This window comes from Dromaius novaehollandiae, chromosome 12, assembly GCF_036370855.1.
Source record: "Dromaius novaehollandiae isolate bDroNov1 chromosome 12, bDroNov1.hap1, whole genome shotgun sequence".
NCBI lineage: Eukaryota > Metazoa > Chordata > Aves > Casuariiformes > Dromaiidae > Dromaius > Dromaius novaehollandiae.
Genome location: NC_088109.1, coordinates 17,099,002 through 17,116,303, shown reverse-complemented (window position 1 = coordinate 17,116,303; position 17,302 = coordinate 17,099,002). Strand labels below are relative to the sequence as shown.

Sequence of the window (17,302 nt, the reverse complement as noted above, 5' to 3'; positions counted from 1 at the left end):
TGCTTTCTTTAATATCAGAATTGTTGATCAAATTATTGGGAAAGACTCTCCCTTTTCAGTGCCTTGGATATCTTTTAATAAAATCTCTATTTTTTCCCCTTATTTTCTCCAAAGCTAAGCTGCCTGGCAACTTGAGAAGGTAAAATGTTCTGTGGTATAAGCTAAAACTGATCAGATTCTGATAAAGGATACTTTTTGTAGGGCGTAAAAACCATCTGACACTCGCTTTATAGAATACTTGAGCAGTTAACCAAGTAATCACCTTAGTAGTATCAAACTATGCATCTCTTCTCTGTTATTTTCTTATTTCTTATTATTACTTGTATATTATTACTCATTATTACTTTTATGTGCCTGAGAATTATATTTCTAACTATACAATTTGACTGCTTATATTCTGAAATTGGTTAAAACTATAAAACTTTCTTGTTTCTGGTGGTGCCCTGCTGCAGGGCTTATTGGAAGCATCTGTTGCTTTCTTTTGCCTTCCTGTAAGGGAAGGGGCCAATTTAATAATTACCACATGAAATTCACTTTTTGCCCTGCACAGAACGATAGAAAACAGGCTTTCTAAGGAAACTATCCCAACAGCTGATTAGATAATTATATTCTCACTGGAAATCTGTTTTTTTAATTAACTGTATAGAAGGATTATGAACTTTATTATGAATGGTTTTGAAGCTTTCTGTAGAACTGTGTTGTTAAAGCCAGTGTGACATGCTGGGGGTTTTGTCTTTATTAAATAATAGTATAGGATTTTATCAGATTATTCTTGTGGTACAACATAACTTATAGTTCTTCAGTGCTCTTGCTGTTGTGTCTTTACCAAGCAATCCTTCTGCTTTTAAATATGATTTCTTCTGTTGTTTTGTAACTGCATGGCTTTAGAGAAGTATTTCAGTTTTTTCTAGTGCCCCATCAAAATCCAATCCTGTGCATCAGTTTCTCCTGCTGTCTTATTGTAATTATTTCTTCTTTTGGAGATTTTTTTCATTTAATCCTGGAAATAATCTTTCCCTTTTCTGTCCCAGGCCAAATTCTGGAAAAACATACATGAATATGATCCATCTCAGTGCTGACAAAACATCAGGTCAGTGGTGTGGATACTGAGAATCCAGAAGTTCTTTTAAGTAAAATGGCTTCAGGATTGAGCCCTTCTGTTAGTTTATACTTACAGTTGTTATACAGAGACATGTGGTACTGGATGTTGGGTAGATGGTTTGAGCAAGCACTATCTGTCTAACCAGAGTTTTGAGGAAGGTACTTTATTTTGGTGTCCATTGTTGGATTATATCCTTATACTTAAGTTCCAGCCCATCCCAGGAACTGGGAGTTGAACATACTATTTAACTAGATGCATCCAGAAGGGAGGTAATCATGAGTTTTCACATCTCTTCTTTGGTATGCAACACTGGTCCCCATATTATTGTCATTTCCTAATTCTGCAAAGTTAAGGATCATCGCCCAGATACACTGTTGTGAAAAAACAGCACAGTGTAGGGGTCAATAGTGACTTCTTCATGGAAAGAGAAAAATGATATAACGACATGTCTCTCTGAAGATGAAGGGGAAAAAAATCCCCAAACCAAAAATTATTTATACATGAGCACACAAACCTATGTGTATTTACACACATACTATACTGAAGACATTAATCTTATGCTAATTCTTAGACCTTGGCTTCATCTGTGGCATGTGGTTGGGCTGTTGGGCACAAAATCCAGTGCAGAATCTGTTGTGTAGGGATGGAGAACACATTCTTGATAAAGATCTATGGAGGGAAGAATTAAGCCATGCAGGTTGCTACTGGGACTCTGTTGTAGAAATCAAAATTGAACAGAAAAGTCTCCCTAAGATTCAGTTGCTTGTTTGACAGATTTAATAGCCTTAGCTGACTTTGAATAACGTTTTTTAGTTGTGCCTTATAAACACAAAAATACTTTTGAAATGTGTTCATGCTGAGAAAATTTCACTTTCTGAATCTTAGTTAGACTATGCTTTCCTCAAATCTGGTATTCCTAGCATGGATCACTTTTCTATGTTTGCTTACAAATAGCTAGGAGACTGTGAATACAAAATATTAATAAGCCAGAAACATATAGTTCCTAGACAAGCGATTTTAAAAAATCGCATTATGTATACTTAATGCCTACCTGACCTTTTCTGCTGTTTCTTAAATCTTTTAAAAATTCATCTAATTTCAAAGCCAGAGTATTAGCCCATTTATATGTAAATTGCCTTTAATTCATGCATTGATTTGAAAGACTAATCCAAAAGATCCTTTACCACAGGTGACCTTTTTTGACACTGTACTTCTGGGAAGACTGTCTTACGACCTCACATCCACCTGTAGCATAACATAAGCCTACTTCAGTCTGTATAAATCAGTCATAGGAGAGTGGTTTTCAACCAACACTGAATTATTAATACTGTAACTGTCTTGGTTAATATTATAGTTAAAATAGCTCCTTTTTGAACTAATGACTATTTTATGTTGGCATTCTTGCTTATTTTAGATGTTAAACACAATTAAGGTGTTTACTGATTATGTTCCTTGAATAATAAATAGTAGTATAATCTAGCTCTTACATGATAGTCTCCCAAGACTGTAGGCTTCAAAAAAGGGTAAATATATTGTCCAGAATTACATGCCACCAGAAGAGCTGCTAGAACAAATGCAAGGGTTAATTCTACTGTTTTCTGTAGTAAAGGGGAAATGCTTTCTTTTTCACAAGAGATTATACAAACTGGTTTTATTATGTATGGTGGGTTCTAAATTTATGTTTTTATCCACTTACTCTCTTGAAAGCAGCTCTTTTACTACCTCTGCTGCTGTGTACCTTCCACTGCAGAGAGTGAGGGATCACCCGACCTGATGGACAGTCTCATTATTTACTGTTTTCTCACTGTGGCAGGTTATTAGTGGGAGGCTGCAAAATACTTGTTGAATCACTACAGTTGTTTATCACTAATTTTAGTAGCTAAAACATGATATTTTTGTTTGTCTTTCTCTTTTCAAATTTTCATTTTTAAAATAAAGCATCAGAAGAAACGCTGTACAAAGATCTAACCTTTTTGTTCTGATGTGATGACTCTTCTTGTGGACTAAGCAAAACCAAAATCTGCCTTTTAATCTATTTAGGCAATGAAGTATACCAGGCACTGCATTTTTATATTATACAATAAGTGAAGATTATCTGTGGTGTGTGCTTCATATGAGGAAACTTGGAATACTTTATGCTGCGAGTTATAATAAAGGAATGATACTTTACCAAGTTACATACTCGTGCACTGAAAATGGTAAGAAGATGCACAAAGTTATAGTAATAGCAATTAAAAGAAGGGAGATGGTATAGCCTCCAAACTGGTCTGTGTCTGTAACTATCACATCCGTTTTCAGTCATATCGGGCTAAATTAGTATTAATGGTCTTGGTGGGAAGCCAGGTCTGTCCACTTACTCCTGGCCAAGGGATTTTTTTTCCCCTGAAGAATGAGTACAAGATAGCATGAGAAGCAGTGTTTTGTCAATTGTAAAACTTTAAGAAAACCGCTTGCTCACCACTGTTTGCAGGATAATATAAATTGTTGTAATGTTTGAAGACCTATCACAGGTTTAAATGCAGAGAATAATGCATGACAAGTTAATGGAGTCCTAGAAGATGATGATAAAACCACACAGCAGAAATTGGTGCTCTAAAATGAGCATTTCACGAAAAAAATTGTTGATAGTTTAACTATCAACTTATGGCTAAAACAGTAGCTATCATTTTTATATACACTTGGATTATGGAGATTTCCTACCATTAATAAATTATATATAACTACTGGGTATAGACAGGTTTCTTTTGCTTCTGAAATACTGACTAAGCATTTAGCTACAAGGAGTACACAGGGTTATCTCTTCATATAAGGGTTGAATGGATTTTATTAAATAATAAATAAATATGTAGGATCACTGAAGAACATACTCAGCAGAACGAGAAATTACTGCTTGGATTAGACTTGGAAAATTTGTTGATAAGGTTGAACAGAGCTGTGTTCAAAATGTGGAAAAAATATAAATGGTAGGAGGAGATCCTAATGATCTGGCTTTGTCCTGAAGGCCCGAGTAAGAGCTGAACTGAACGGCTGTAGCTGTGAAAGTCCCATGCATAAGGGAGCCAGAAAAGAATATGCGTTATTACTTTTATTTGCTATGGCAGTAGAATTGCCTGCTCAAAAATTAGAGATAATTGCATAATTAAAGGAGTAGATGTAGGAAAGGCCACCAAAAATCAGCTGCGCATGCCATAAATGCGGTGTTCAACTGAGCCATGACCAAAAACTGAGCTGTCTAATGCAAGACTGCTAATTTTGGAAACTTCCCAGAGTTTGAAGATACTCTCGGAAAGCTTGAAAGGGCAGCATTGGATTTAGAAGGTAGTGTCCATGTAGAGAATACTTTGGATTTGTTTCATTATTATTATAGCATACTATGAAGGGAGAAAAATATTTTTCTTTCTGGTCTTGCACTTGTGTAAGTGTGTGTGTGTGTGTGTGTGTGTATATATATATATATATATATATATAGGTATATGGGCTTGTTACCAGGGGAAGAAAAAATGCAGGAGTAGCAATATTAACAGGTGAATAAGGAGTAAGATGGGAAAAGGAAAGCTTTGATTTGTGTTATTTAAATACTATCTTTATATGTTTGCATTGGCTAGATAACTGTACACTAAAAGAGCTATTTTTACCTTCTGGTATGTATGTGGGAAGGATGCAGAAGGAAAAGCAAAGAAAGACATTCTTGCATGTTTTTGAATAACTGGAAGATGTATGTTGTACTACTAAGAGTGAAGAGTGAGAATCCTCTTATATCATTATCGCAGGTTGTCAGCTAAGAATCTGTCCCAGTCATTACATTGCTGCTGAAAGCCAAGTCCGTTACCCTCCCTCCCTATTCCTGGACTTGGAGTTTTCTCTATTTGATATGAAAAAGTTAAAGAATTCTTGATTTTGGGTGCCAGTGCAGAGAAAACAGACATCACACACATCCTTGTGTGCATATGAACATGAATCTTGGGCTTTTCGAATAAAACAAATGAAAATTCAAGGCTAACAGCTGTTGCTCATACGATTTATTTCATGCGTTTACTGGGCACTAAATAAATAAAATTAGGAACTTCATTGATATTTTGTCTGTAACTGTTTCACTGATATTTCTTTTTAAATATAAAGAGGTATTCCAGCATAAAGTGGAAGATGAACTTGTACTAAGTATTAAGTTAAATACCACTTTGAATTGATGTGAAATATTAGCAGGAGCTTCCAGTATCTGTCATGCAAACGCGCTGCCTGCCCAGCTCGCCTGCTGCTGGAGGGCCCCCTGCAGCACGGTAAACACCAACCACGTCTCTGAACAGAGCTGCTTTCTAGCAAAGCCTCTGCTGCGCAGGTAGCATTTAATGGACTGGGACTTACGACTGTATGGAAGTCAATACCTGAGAGATGAATTTATGTGCAAAACTGGGAGGATCAAGGAGATTGATAATGATATATTCACAGGGTAACTGTCATGAGGGACAGGACTGCAATGCCAGGGATAAATGAAGATCTTGGCTCAGCAAGATAGTAGTTCACTGAGTGACAGCAAAAATAAGATGACAGAAAAGATTTATATTGATCAAAAGAAATACTAGCCTTGGGCTAAAGGAACAAAGGGATTAACAGAAAGTGATGCAACTGGCACTCAATGACTAAACTCTGGCATGATTCAGTGGTCACACCTTGGAAAACCAGTGAATTCATGTGTCAGGGTTTGATAGCTGTATTAGTGTTGAAGTATTCTTCTGCTGGATGTAAAAGTAAAAAAAAAAAAAAAAAAAAAAAAAAAGGGGGGGGTGATATGTAAAAGGGGATGTGATATTGTCCTCAACTCTTTTTTGTTTTTTTTTCTGAATAGCCCCATTACTGTGAAGACGGCTACTGGTGTCGCAAACTAGGGAAGGGCTGCATCAACTCTTCGGTGCCGTGGCGGCAGCTCTGCTCTGGGACTGCCTTGTGTGTGGTGGGTGACATGACTTACTGCCCACAGAGTGGATAACTGAATTTGCTTTCAAATGAGATGTTCCAGTTCGCTAAGTTTAATGCGCTGTGTTAGTACACTCATGTTTTATGAGAGTTGTGCATGACTACAAGGAGAATTGGGGCCCTTTCCAGAGATAGAGGACCACGGTCCCTTCTGTAATTTCTGTGGCTGGCGTTGCACCTGATTACAACAGCAATACATGGCTAAAGCAGAAAATGGATTTTTCCCTTTGGAAGAAAGGGGAGATCACCCATCTTGTCACATCACCAAGGCTCTGAGCAGTGTTGTGTCTTGGCATATGTCAGCTGCTCAGCGAGAGGTTCACTGCTCTCTCAGGTCACCTAGTAAACGAAGTACCTCGTGCTCCCTGTGAGCTGCTGCAGTGAAGGGCTCGAGACACTGAAGCTTTCTGCCTGACCTTCCCTGTGTCTCAGAGGAGCAACAGCAGCGCAGTAAAACAAATGGCAGTAAAGGCAATGATGAAATAAGTTCAAAGCGGTTGTTTGTTTTTTCAGTTGTAGCTGAACAGCCCTTCTGGTGCTGTTGGAAAATTGAGCCTGAACTATGATGGGAATTTGGGGATGAGAAGGAGAAGGTGGATAAATGTGCCCGAAGTGGTCTGGTCTGGCTGAATGGGTGCTCTGAAGTGGTCCTCAGGTGTTATAGTTGGCAAATTCTTACAAAGTGAGATTTACCTCTTAAACTTGTATTGCACTGTTATTTCTGTCCTTTTTCAGTATGTTTTTGGGATACTCTGGTTGACGCAGAGTGCAACTGTATTGCAAGGTGATGTGCTTGGGACTACTGGCTTAGAGTTTAGCCTGGAATTTTCAAAGAGCAGAAGAAACCATCTCCGCCGGAATTCAGGGGACTCCGAGCACTGAACTCCCCTATTTTCTATATCCATTTTATAACAATAAATGAATGAAATCACATCAAAATTGCCTAAAGACATCTCCTCTAGCAGAGGGGAATTCTTTCGGGATATTCTTGTCTTCTATATCGGTTTTGCTTGCATCTTGGGCACAAGGCAGTATAAAATAGAGCTGTCCCTTAGTTCCTTGAGGTATTGTCTTCTGTGAAAGTACCTTCACCAGCCCTATACACAAAAATATATTTCTGAGGTGAGAGTTGGTCTGATCATTGTTGTTCAGACCCTAAGGCTTTCTGAGCATAATCCAGAAATATGGCAGCAAAACTCTTTCTTTTAGCTTTTGGTGAGCCAAATCTTTTAAAATGTTTTTTTCCCTTATGTTATCTGATATCTCCTTAGACATGATATAAATTCCAAAATGATTTTATTTTAGAATGTTAATTTCTGTTTCTTTCATGATAGTATTGTGTATCAATGAAATAAGTTTTCATTAAAATTATATTAAAAAATGCAAACACTTGGCTATAAGTTTGTCTTAAGAGAACTATTTCATACTTTGAATTTTTTTGCCAATTTGTCTCCCTTTACAGCATTTAAATTGAAAATGTTCTTGCATGATATTTTCTTCTGCCTACAGCTTTGTCGCTTCCAAGGTCTTCAATATTGATTTTATTTTATCCAGTTCTTAATTTCTTCAGCATGCTTCTCCTTCTGTTCAAAAGGAATCTTAGATCACAGCTAGGAATTTCAACAATCTTTTCCAGACCCTCTGTTAGAAAATGACTGATGTTCTGGTACTTCTGATCCTTGCTGTATGCAAGTATTCAGCAAAGAACCAAGGAAAGGTTACCTCTTTCCAACTTGCAAGCAATATCCTCAGGAGCTTTATATCTTGCATTTCTTCTCATACTTGCATTTTTGTATTACAGCAATTGCACTGTTTGTGGTTTTTATGAAGTTCAATTTGGAGCCTTTCTTATTATTCTTCAGAAGCTTCCTTTTCATGACAAGTGGCCCTGATTTTCAAGATGCTTAATATTTTTGCCTCTTGATGTGTTAGATAATCCAAATATCACAGAATACTGGCAGAACACAATTTAGTCTTCTGCAAATAGCATTTCCTTGTGCAAATTCTTCAAAGCAAATTGTTTTGCTTGTCCAATTTGTCTTGTGTAATATGTAGTTAAACTAAAGTTTAAGGGTCATTTGTTGTTTCCATTTGTGGCCTATTTTATAGCTTAAGATACAGTAACTTGCTTTGGGCTAACTTTTGGCATCTGTACTGCTCTATGAGATATATCCATGTCTGATTCCTAAGCTCAGTTTATTTTTTATTTCTTTGTGGAAAGGAAACAAAATGAAATATTTACTTGTTCTATCTTTATACCTCTAGTTAATTATTTTCATTTTGCTTTCATTTGTACTGTAGCATCTTTTAATCATTCTTGTAAGGCATGCTGGCCGTGCTGCAGAAGAAAACTTGGCAGTCTTGTTCAATATAAATAACTTTATACTATTTCAGTTTCATCCCCAAATTATTTAATGGTACTGGGCTATGTCTTCCTGCATTGCATGAAGTGAGGGGATCTGGTGTAGTCTTCAGACCTTTAAGATAGGGTTATCAGCTGTGGCTGAGCTGTAGTTTAGTGCTTGGTTTGGATTATAGACAAGGTAGCCATCACTAAGTGCAATAAGGGTGCTTGGGATCCAGGCAAAGACCCATGCTCCAGGCTGTCTGTCTTTTGGGTTGAACGGAAATCTGACCCTGAAGGTGTGAGCATGGATTTCTATTCTGGTTTGTGTTTTGTTATTGTTGATTTTATGGTTATGTTTTTGTTTTAATGTCTAATGCCTCCACTCTTCTGGTATTTTCCCCCCTTCCTTCTGATACGATGAAAAAGAAACATTGCAGCATCTTTGGTCCGCTTGGCCTACGTCAGGCAGAGAAGTCTGTGAAATGAGGGTTCCCACCTGACATGTAACCTGCCTAGGCTGTGGGTAATGGCTGGATCCTCCAGCAGAGGATGCAGCCTACCCAACCTGGAGCTGCCTGATGGCAGCACTGTCTTCACTAAGGGTGCGGAGAACCAGAGGGGGTAAGCGCCTGCCTGCCTGACCTCTGCATAGAGTAGTTTTTGCCCTGTGCACAAATGTCTGATCCAACTCTTTCTTTCCAGACTCCTCTGTTTTGTTTTCTTGCAACTTAAAATGAGCTTTCATTGCCCCGATCCTGTAGGATGGAGTTTGGGTTTGCCATGGTGCAAGGAATACATGTTTAACAAAGCTATTTCTGAAGCTGTCCTAGTGGTCACTGATAATGGAGGGGATGCAATTGATTAGCTGAACTACAGCTATGCTAGGTTGTGCTTTATCAGGAGAAAAAGAGATAAAAGAAAGCGATGCCTAATAAATGGAAGAGGGGCAGATTGGTAGGAAAAGACATTTTGTGTTTGAGATCATTGTGAATATGGGAAAGAAAACCAAATAAATTGGAACTATAAAAATGGAATAAGAGTTTCCCTTTAGCTTGAGCTCATTTTTGTTTTTCTTCCTGGCAAATGTTAAGCTGCTTTTTTTACATGGATATATTAAGCAATTAACAGTAAGAGAGCCAAATTTTGGTTATATGTATCTTGGAAAGATGCATTTCCCTGTTTTTTCAGTAGCTTTTTTTGAAAATGATTTTTTTCCAGAACTTTTTGAAAATTGCTAAAAGGTGGATTGGTTAAAATTAAAGTATCTTAATTTAAGATCAAATCCTGTAATTGTGCATTTTCAAGATAAATTTAAATCATGAATGTTCCTTGGATATCATGGACTTGTTACTTTGTTACAGCAAATCTGTCTCTTGCTGTGTGTTTTGGTGCAGTGCTAGGTGTGATGCTATCTCTGTGTACATCTCATAATTTTAACTTTTTAAAACCATGCATCTAATGAAATAACAGTGATAATGTTTTTAAAATCCTAGATGCTTAATTTTGTTTCCTATTCTGTTTCCTGAAGTTGGGAAAATGAAGTAAGTGTAATTGCCGTTGCACTTAAGGGAAAGTTGTGGGGCCGCTGAGCTGTTCCAATAACTTCCTACCTGTGGCAAGGGAGCTGCTAGTCTCTCTTGACACATGCTGGGCCCATTCCTGGGCTAATTCAACTTGCAAAGCGACACAGTGTGCTCCCGCGGAGTGTGTGTGTTCTTGCCAAAGGGCCGGACGAGTGCTGGAGCAGATGCCGGGTGGGCAGGGAGAGCGTGCCGGGTGGGACAGCAGACCTCTTTGAGGACCAAACTCCTAACTACTTTGGCCATCTTGTGTAATTTCACTCCTTAGACTTTCACATAGTAATGAAATGCAGCTGTGTTTGTGCTGAAAGCATTGAAAAGGGCTTATTTTAGATTAAGAAGCCTGAGATGTTAAGATTTAAATATGGAAATTGTGTTGCTCAGGTTTTCAGAAAGCTAATTTTGTAAGATGTAAGTTGTAGGTCAGTTTCATTTGACACTATCCCTTTAAGAAGAAACCTCTCATTTTTCTCGCTAAAATTAATCATTGTTTCCTGCTATTTAAGCTGTTGCTGAGCAGATTAAATCATGTAATTTGACTTAAAAAAAAAAAAAAAAACACCTTCTTTTTGCAAACAGGGCAGTCTAAATGAATGGGTAGTTTGAGGGGAGGAAAAGGCTTGCTCGACTCCTCCGTCAGTGTTATCTTGTATTCATTTCATACTCCTCTCAACATCACAATGAAACTACTTCATTGTGTAATTTCCATGCATCTCCTTTTGCCTTTTTTTTTTCTTTGCAATTCTAATACCTGCTTGCTATTCTATTACAAAAGAATCAAGGAAACAGTGTATTTGCATGAAGGACGTTTTAAATTCTAATGTCAAGGGTCATTAATCATTTTTGTTATATCTATAAAGCTCGATTTCTACATACAGGAGAGACTGTTGGGTAGGAATCCATTTTGGAAACAACTCTTTCAGATTAACCTTTCACTTTCTGTGAGTTGCAAAATACAAATTAAAAAGAATGCCAAGTCAAAGTAGTTTACCCATATTTTATTTTTTTCCATCTGTTATCTGTAATATTTCTTTTGAGACCACATAATGTTATTAAGATTTTCCAAAATTTATATTCCTTCTATTTTAATAATCTTTGTTCCTTCAGACTTATTTTTAGTTTTCTGGTTGCAAATATTTCCTGGAAAATTATCTTAAAAGCACTTTAAAATTGTAAATAAGATGTATATTTGCTGATTTGAATTAGACCTTGTTTTTTTCCCTGATGGCAGAAATATTTGTTCTTAAATGAAATTAGACATTACTTAGTTAATGGGTAACAAGAGCTATGCATATGAAAACTTGTCATTTACAATGATTACAGCAGCATTAAGAATAACAGCAATGTCACAGAGGTCAGTTTGTCAATGACACGAATGGTTATAGAGTCTGATGTTTTGAGTGCAGTCTTCTGTGCAGACATGTTAATACCTTGTAGTGTGACTGACTCAGAGCCAAAAAAGACACTTTCCTTTTTAATACGTGTTATAATATATGTTTATATGTTAGATAAACATGTCCCCAAGGATAAATGGTTATATTTAATTTTTTTCCCCTGTAACTAAAAAGAAAAAAAAAAAAAAAAAAGAAGAAAAAAAAATCCAAACCCCAAGAAAGGAGGCTCGTATTTAATCGCAAGTGGAAGTCTTCAGCCTGAGTTAGGAGGCAGGCAATGGAATAAGTAGCAATGAGGTAAATATCTACTATAGTGTAAGCTATCAAATGGAAAGTAATGTATTGAGCATTAATTGACCTTAATTATTTCTGACAAATCCCAGTACACTGTTTTCAAGACATATTAACAATTAAGTGCTGACTACAAGATTGCTAAATATAAGAGACAGAAGGGAAGTGATTTCATAGGTAAGCAATCACATTTTTTTGTAATTAAAAAAAAGTATATAATACTCTTCAGTGCTGCTTCATTATGGAGTGCAATAGCATTTTAGTGTAGTGGAAATTTTTTAATGTGTGTTGTAAAGATTACAATATTAGGCCTTTTTCTTCATCTACAGATGATACATTATTATTTCATTTATTGGGTACCTAAGTGCATCACAAAGACCGTAATACACTTAGCTGTTATTTTGTTTCCATTGTAAATAAAGGCATGCTATATATGCACCCAATGAACTTTGCAGTGTGAAAAATAAGAAATATTGGAACTATAGATAAAAACATGTTTGTTTATTTTTTCTGAAAGGTGAAAAGCACAATTTTTTTATGGTTAAGATTAGGAGATTATATGAATGGGTGGCTTTAATCTGTGGCATGTAAATTTAAGAATCCAGATGTCAGTATTTTGTATTACTAAGTTGTGGGGAATATCTGAGAAGGGGAAAATCTTAATGTGAATATGCTGTAAATAAATTGGGTTTATTGTTTTTAGCTCAAAGTATTTCTTTGCTCTTAAACAGGAGAAGCCAATATCCTCTAGGAATAGTTAGCAAAGCTTTGCTTCAGCTTGTAGACTAGTGCACTTTATGGAGATATTGCAACTTAGTTATTTCAGGGTACCAAAAAATATGGAAAGCTGCTTTTCCCCTTTCATGTAGTTCTGCATGGGAACTTTCTCACTGTGGAGTTGCAAAGAATTCATTTAACCATACTCATCACCTTAGAGCGATTTTTTCTTTTTTTCTTTTTTTGTTTTCATTTCCTTCCATAGAGGGGAAAGGAATGGGGGGGAATTTCTTATTGTCCTTGAAAATAGCTGCTCTCAGACCCTATCTTATGGAAGGACCAGCTGTATGCACTTCTGTGGATCATTTGATCTCTGCAGGTGGTGATTAACCAGTTTAAATGACTAGTATGTTAACTAATAATAAGGTATTCTAATACCACACCTTTTATCTTTATTAAAGACAGAGCCTGACTGCATTGTGATTCTGTGAAAGAGGGGAGTTTGGCTTAGAAGGATCAAAGAACTTGCTGTTCTTCTCAAATGTTTAACAAGAATAAACCCACTAGATAGTGCTAGTACTTGACATTTTTCTTCCTGAGCCAGAGGACTCTTATCAGAAAACGCATCTGCCTTCCTACAGTCTGAAGCATAGAGACTCTCTTCGTACTGATTATGTTTTTCTCTTCCTTGCTACTGATTGCAGAATTTGTTTCTTGAGGAATAGAAGAATCATAAACTTTCCCCTTTATTTACCTCCCAAACATCAAGACTTTTTAGAATTTCCCCTTCTAGAGGATTCTTCAGAGCACTTCTGGAAAACCCTAACTAATCACTTTGGTGTTCTTGGAACAAGTGGGAGGTAAATAATACTGCAGATAGAGTTTTTGAAAATGCAGCCTGGTGACTGCAGCTTTACCGACTTAAAAAAACAAAATTCAACATTACATGCCCTTTGCAAAAAGAACTTTTTTCATTTATTTCAATGGCCTTTGGATGATTTCTTTTGAAATCAATGGACTTCCATTCATTACATAAAAGAACAAAAATATATTTCCCTTCTGTTTCTTCTTTTCTTTCCTCCTATCCAAGAAGTGTTTTCTCCCCTTACTGATGATCCTCTTGCGGTTTTATATACATCCTACCCTACTCGAGCAATGTCCAGAGCATATCTCATAGTGCTGCCTAGGGAAATTTTATCAGCCTCAGAATAATATTAACAGGAAGAATCAAGCAATTAATTTCTTTCAAGGTAAGATCAGCATATTTGACTAGATATTATATTAGTGTGTAGCAAAATTTCAAAGTTAATTTAGACTATGTGAAGTAAAGTCATCCTTTTTCAAATGCATGAGGAGAGATGATTAAATTCCAGATTCCAGTGTAAATTAGCTTCTAAACATAGAGGTTTGCAGCTTGGATTGAATCAGTGTGTTTTGGTGGTTCAGCATTAACTATTTGATGCTGATGGCTTTGCTCTGTTCGTTTCCAGAAATGAAATCTCACTGGGATTGTCCAATTCACAACATATAATGGATTAATGGTTTGGAACTTTATCTATAATTCTCTGGCTTTATGTTTAAACAGTTCATAAACTCTTGATATCCTTTTTTACCCCCTTTTGAATTCATTAACAAAATACAATAAAGGAAAACTTAGCCTTTCTTTTCTTCATATTTTATTATTTAGAAAAATGCATTGTTATGTCAATATTCTAAACCACTAATTTAATAATCAAGGGCTTTGCAGAGGGAAGGAAAAGCCAGTCTTTTGACTTTTAGAGCAGCTAAAATGGACAGAAATTCATCAAATGTCTGATGGATAGGTTGACTGCAATTTTGAGGCTTTGACTGCTTGCTTTTGAGGCTAATGTGCCTTTTCTTTTTGGGAACTGTATAATATTTTTACCACAGGTATGACAGCTGCTTGAATGGAATATAGGGCAACCATTATTTTTTTCCTCTGAATTGCTTTCATAATTTCTGTGGAACTAACTCTAATTCTAAAATACGTTCTACGAAAGCATGATTTCAGTGTATTGGGCTGGACGCAGCTGGGTCTGTCCTTGCTTCCTGCCGTTGGCTTTTGTCCTAGGAGATGTATCAGAGTGGTCCCATACCGTGGCATTCCCAGCATTGTGCTTGCTTTCCAGTGTGGTGGTTTCCCTGCCTGTGCCCTTGCTTCCATTAGTCCTTCCTTTGTTGTCATATTCTACATGTCTGTTTCCACTTGTTTGGCCTGCATTTTATGAAATGTCGTACTCTGAGAGAGCATTGGCTCATCCAGGACAGCACTGTGTCTGATGGCAGCACTTGCAGATGCTGGTTAGGGAGAGCACCTCAGCCTGGTCACTGTCTGTGGTTCACTCTTCTTGTCCTCCCCTAGCATCTGTAGTCGTTATCTTCAACCTTCTTTCCTTTGCCTAGCCGCTCTAGTTGTGGCTTTTTAAATAGCTACAACAACTTCTAATAATTTTAAAAATTAACTTTGTAAGTTCTAACACATCTTCACTGTTCTCAGTTCTCGTTTTGTTGATTTGTTTTCTGAATTACAACATATAACTTCTCTGCTGGTCAGTCCTTTTTGAACTTTGTATCATGCTGTGCTCTCTGCTCACTTCCAGGGTGTTTGTTGAGATGATTTGGAGACAGTTGGTGGTAATTCTGTTTTTTTCATGCTACTCTTGCAGACAGTAATGCGAGTAAAGTATAACCACCAAACCAAAACGAAATGAATGTCCCTTTGGATATGTATAGGTGAGAGGGAATGGGTGAATGCTTAAATAGGAAAAATGGCAGGAAGAAATGCTCCATTTAATTCTTTTTCTTTGGGTGCACCAAAACACTAAAATTTGTTAAACATAGAATATTTAACCTACCTTCCTGTGAAAGGTTTACTTTGTTGGTAGATGATACTTACCATCTCAGGGGTCTCATTAAACATTTTGAAATACTTGACTGTGCTTCTACTTATCGTATTTCTTTCATTAATGTTCCTTACATTAAAAAAAAAGTGAGCAGGAAAAGGCTGGCTGCTTTTATCTAATATACAAAATGGATGGGATTGTTTCACAACTGTAAAACTTCAGTAAGCTGGAGATAAACCCCCCTGGTTTGTGGAAGCAACTCTTTCAATATGCCACTGTTGGTGTGTGTACATCTAATTTGAGCTGAGGAGGCAAGGGGCCAGTTGTGGTTTCTCAAAGTTCCCAGAAGCACCAGCGCTTGAAGGCAATAGCTTTTGGCTTGGTGATGCCAAGTATGAGCTCTTCGGTGGCTTCTCTGGTATTGTTTCTGGAAAGAATTCATATTATTAAGAATTTTAGGAAAAACGAACTGGCTATTTTCCTCTTGGTTCCAAATTTATAGTCATATATTTATCCAGATTCTCTGTTCAGAGATATCTGCATTTCACCAAATGATTTTTACTGAAAGGCAATGTAGGATCTTGTATTCCCCCCCCCCCCCCCCAAATTCTAAACTGCTGGGAAGCAATGTGAATAATTAATACCTTTTATTACTCATTGTTCATTGCTCTTGCATAAAGAAAAATTTGTCTTTTATAGTTTGCTCTCCTGTGTACTAAACTGGCTTTAGGCATGCAAAAATTAGCAGCCATGGGGACTACTATTTCTGAGGAGTTTTTTCTTTTTCTGACTAGTGTGATGGACCTGCATTTTTAATTAACAAGGCAAAAAGCACTGGTGTGGTATTATTACCAACTAGTAGGGCTTAGGTGAAATGTAATAAGCCAAATCCATAACTTATGTAAAACCATTTTAATGAGCGAAATTACTCCGGAGATTAATCTGTCTTGATGTAAAATGAAAATGTGAGGAGAAACAATTGCTATTCCATTTCTCTGGGAAATGCTAGGAAAAACAATTGCTATTCCATCTCCCTGGGAAAATATAGCTGTTTTCTTTCTGAAATGTTTTAGAGGCCGTTAGGATTAGATGTAACAGACTTCCACACTGGGAGCTAGTGAATATTTGAGGTTTATATCCAGCACAGATTTGATGTCAGATGAAGTACAAAATGGGACGTTGCAATTCCTCTTTTCAAATATATTAACTCTAACATTTATTTCAGATCTGTACATCTCAAAAGGACAAGCAATTAGTTTTACAGTCCAGTTTGACCTGTTTCCACTGAGATGTACTGGAACCTGTTCAGGGAAGGTTTTGCAGACTGCTGTCACAGTACTAATATATTTTAATTTTCTTTGGCACAAAGAAAGCATAATGCTAGTAGACTTGGTATTTTTATGTAAATATTAGGATAGAAGTGAAGCTGCATAGCCTTGGAAGCAGGATAAGGAACAGGGAGCCATATCTGAATGCTGTCTCCAGCTTTGTCACTGTTATGACTTTTGCCGCGTTATTTATTCTTTTGTGCCTTGTTCAGTAAAAAAAAGGACGATAATGTCTGCTCAGTATTGTAAAGTGTGTTCAAGATGAGAACCACTGAGTAGTGTGGTGGCACTACTTTTTCTAAATACATTACTGGTAAGCTTGAGTTTTGAAAGTGACTTTGATCTTTTGGGAGAGGACATTCTCAAGTCTGTATCCTGCACACAAGACATACGGAACAGTTGTGCTTAGGAAAATGTAATGAGAGCACTATTTTTAAAGTGCCACTGTTACAAGAGTGGAGGGTGATCTGTCACCGTGTTATCACAGTAAATTAGTGACTAGGCTTTTTTTTTTTTTTTTTTTTTTTTTTTTTTTTTTTTTTTTTTTTTTTTTTTTTGTAATACTCTTTAATTTTAGTCTTAGGTTAAAGATTTTGAGGAGTTGATCTTTAATTACCTGGAGCCATTCAGGCTGGAAAATCTTGGATCTAATTCATTGTATAGGACTTTTGTTTAAGGAGAAAATGAAGGAATTTGACATGCAACTGA

At 36.7% G+C, this 17,302-nt stretch overlaps 1 protein-coding gene across 9 annotated transcripts in view; it reads left to right on the top strand.

Annotated features, from left to right (window-relative positions):
* FHIT (fragile histidine triad diadenosine triphosphatase) overlaps nucleotides 1-17,302 on the top strand; it is a 728,666-nt gene that overhangs the window by 249,396 nt on the left and 461,968 nt on the right. For 2 of the 9 annotated variants that reach the window (XM_064519110.1, XM_064519105.1), the window contains one exon: nucleotides 5,946-6,050. The exons of the other annotated variants lie outside the window; for them this stretch is intronic. The gene's annotated coding sequence lies outside the window, so the exon portion shown is untranslated. The remainder of the gene's footprint in view (nucleotides 1-5,945; nucleotides 6,051-17,302) is intronic. 9 annotated transcript variants of the gene reach the window in all.